Source organism: Babylonia areolata, chromosome 13 (genome assembly GCF_041734735.1).
Source record: "Babylonia areolata isolate BAREFJ2019XMU chromosome 13, ASM4173473v1, whole genome shotgun sequence".
In the NCBI taxonomy this organism is placed as follows: domain Eukaryota; kingdom Metazoa; phylum Mollusca; class Gastropoda; order Neogastropoda; family Buccinidae; genus Babylonia; species Babylonia areolata.
This window is the reverse complement of record NC_134888.1, coordinates 26,895,831-26,898,330: the sequence shown is the minus strand read 5'-3', so window position 1 is coordinate 26,898,330 and position 2,500 is coordinate 26,895,831. Positions and strand designations below refer to the sequence as shown.

The window sequence follows — 2,500 nt, the reverse complement described above, 5'->3', positions numbered from 1 at the left end:
GTAAAAAAAAAAAAGTACAAACAATAGCAACACTAACGCCAAACAACAAAAAACGCAGAACTATGATTACGTAAGCAAACTCAGACAGCATGATCAAAACTGTTACCAATAAGAAGAAGAAGAAGAAGGACATTTATATAGCGCTGAATCTTGTGTAGAGACAAACCAAAGCGTTTTCGCACCAGTCATTCACACGCACGCATAACTCTAAAACTGGAGAAACTGAAGACAAGAAAGAGGCGGGGGTAAGGGGGGGGGGGGGTATCTTGGGAAGAGGTGGATTTCAAGGCCAGACTTGAAAAAGCTGAGTGCTGAGACGTGGCAAAGCGAAAGAGGAAGTTCATCCCAATTGCAAGGTCCAGAGACTGAGAAAGAACGGCGGCCAACACTTGAGTGTTTGAATCTGTGTATGCGTAAACAGAGTGGGTCCGATGCCGATCGTAGAGAGCGATATGGAGTGTAGAGGTGAAGGCAGTCACAGAGATAGGAAGGGGCAGATTTTGTTTAATACATTTATAACATAGAGTGCTAATCCCGTACTTTATTCTGTGTGAGACAAGGAGCCAATGGAGATGTTGCAAAAGAGGTGTGATGTGCTCAGATCTTTTCTTTCTGAGGACGAGTCAGGCAGCAGAGTTTGGTATGCGCTGAAGGGATTGAATGAATGAAGCAGGCAAACCAGACAATAGAGAGTTACAGTAGTCACGGCGAGAGAAAATGAGAGAACCGACAAGTGTAGATGTTGCATCGGTGGACAGATATTTTGAATGAAACTGATGTGCCGCATTTGAAAGTAGCAGGATTGACATGTCTGACTGATAACATTTTGCATGGACAGTGTGTTGTCAAGAGGTTCCTGACTGAACTGGAAAGAGGGATGGATGTACTGCCAAGTTTGATTGTTAGCTGTGATAGAAGAGTTTTTGTTTAGTTCCTATGATCAGTGTTTCAGTTTTGTCCGCGTTCAGTTGTAACTTACAGAGTCATCCGGTTTTGAATGTCCAGGGAGCAGTCGGGTGTTTCTTGCAAGAGCGACAACAATTTTTCAGGGGTATCACTCTTCTGGAGTTGAGTGTCATCAACATAAGAATGATGACTGACATTATGGCGGTTGATGATGTCAGCAAGAGGAGCAGTGTACAGTGTGAAGAGCACTGCGCCTTAAACAGATCCCTGAGGGACTCCATGTTCGATTTTAATGGGTTCAGACTGGAAATGATCAACAATGACAAACTGGAATCGATAAGTGACATAAGATTTGAACCAGTTGAGAACAGTGCCGTTGATACCAAATGTAAAATGAAGACAGGAAAGAAGGAATGAATGGTTTATCGTGTCAAAGGCGGCTGACAATTCGAGAAGAGTGAGAAGGGACATTTTTCCTGAGTCGGACGCTAGCAGTAGCTTATTCAGGATGTGGAGAAGAGTAGTTTCGGTACTGTGGTCAGCACGATAGGCAGACTGAACGAATACAGCACACGAATGGGCGATAGCTAGAATTGTGCACAAAAAAAAACTTTTAACAGCGATTAGGAGATGTGATTATTTATTCGGTGAGGATGTATGCTTTGTTATTAGTGGAGATATGAACGCCAGAATTAATGAAAGGTGTATCCAACGTCGGGGTGAATCTTTTGATGATGCTGTTTCTGCTGAAGACGATTTCTTACTTCAAAGAAAAATCAGAGAATCCAAGTGAAAATGACTTCGGAAAATGTCTTTAAGATTTTTGTACAGCACTAGAAATGTTACCATTGAGACGTGGGCAATAGCCCAGTGGTTAAAACGTTGGGCTTTTAATGTAAGGGTCCCGGGTTCGAATCTTGGTAACGGCGCCTGGTGGGTAAAGGGTGGAGATTTTTCCGATCTCCCAGGTCAACATATGTGCAGACCTGCTAGTGCCTGAATCCCCTTCGTGTGTATACGCAAGCAGAAGATCAAACGTTAAAGATCCCGTAATCCATGTCAGCGTTCGGTAGGTTATGGAAACAAGAACATACCCGGCATGCACGCCCCCGAAGACGAAGTAAGGCTGCCTATATGGCGGGGGAAAAAACGGTCATACACGTAAAAGCCGACCCGTGTACACACGAGTGAACGTGAGAGTTGTCAACAGCCCACGAACGAAGGAGAAGAAGAAGAAGACGTTACCATAGAATGGCTTAATCCAAAAATGGAAAATGTTTTGATCGTTCTTACACTTTTATTTCGGACAGTGGAAATAGCGTAGTTGATTACTATTTGTGTTTCCCCGATATTCTATCATATCCATGTGTCAGGTCAGGTCATTAGATCTGCTACTGGTAACCTGTAATCCAGTACAACCTGTTCAGGGTCGGGTTGCCGGCGACTAAACCGGCACTCCCACCGCTCCCTTCCGGGACTGGTGAGGCGGGTGGCTAGACACCCTTATGGAGATCCATAAAAGGGCGTTGGCTCAGGAGAGCCACCGACGGCCATCTAGCTCCACTGTGCTGTGTGCATGCCACACGCAGTTGGC

General features: G+C 44.7%; 1 protein-coding gene across 1 annotated transcript in view; it reads right to left on the bottom strand.

Moving 5' to 3' along the window:
- The window catches only part of LOC143288898 (uncharacterized), a 134,900-nt gene that overhangs the window by 1,029 nt on the left and 131,371 nt on the right, over positions 1-2,500 (bottom strand). The gene's annotated exons all lie outside the window — the stretch shown is intronic.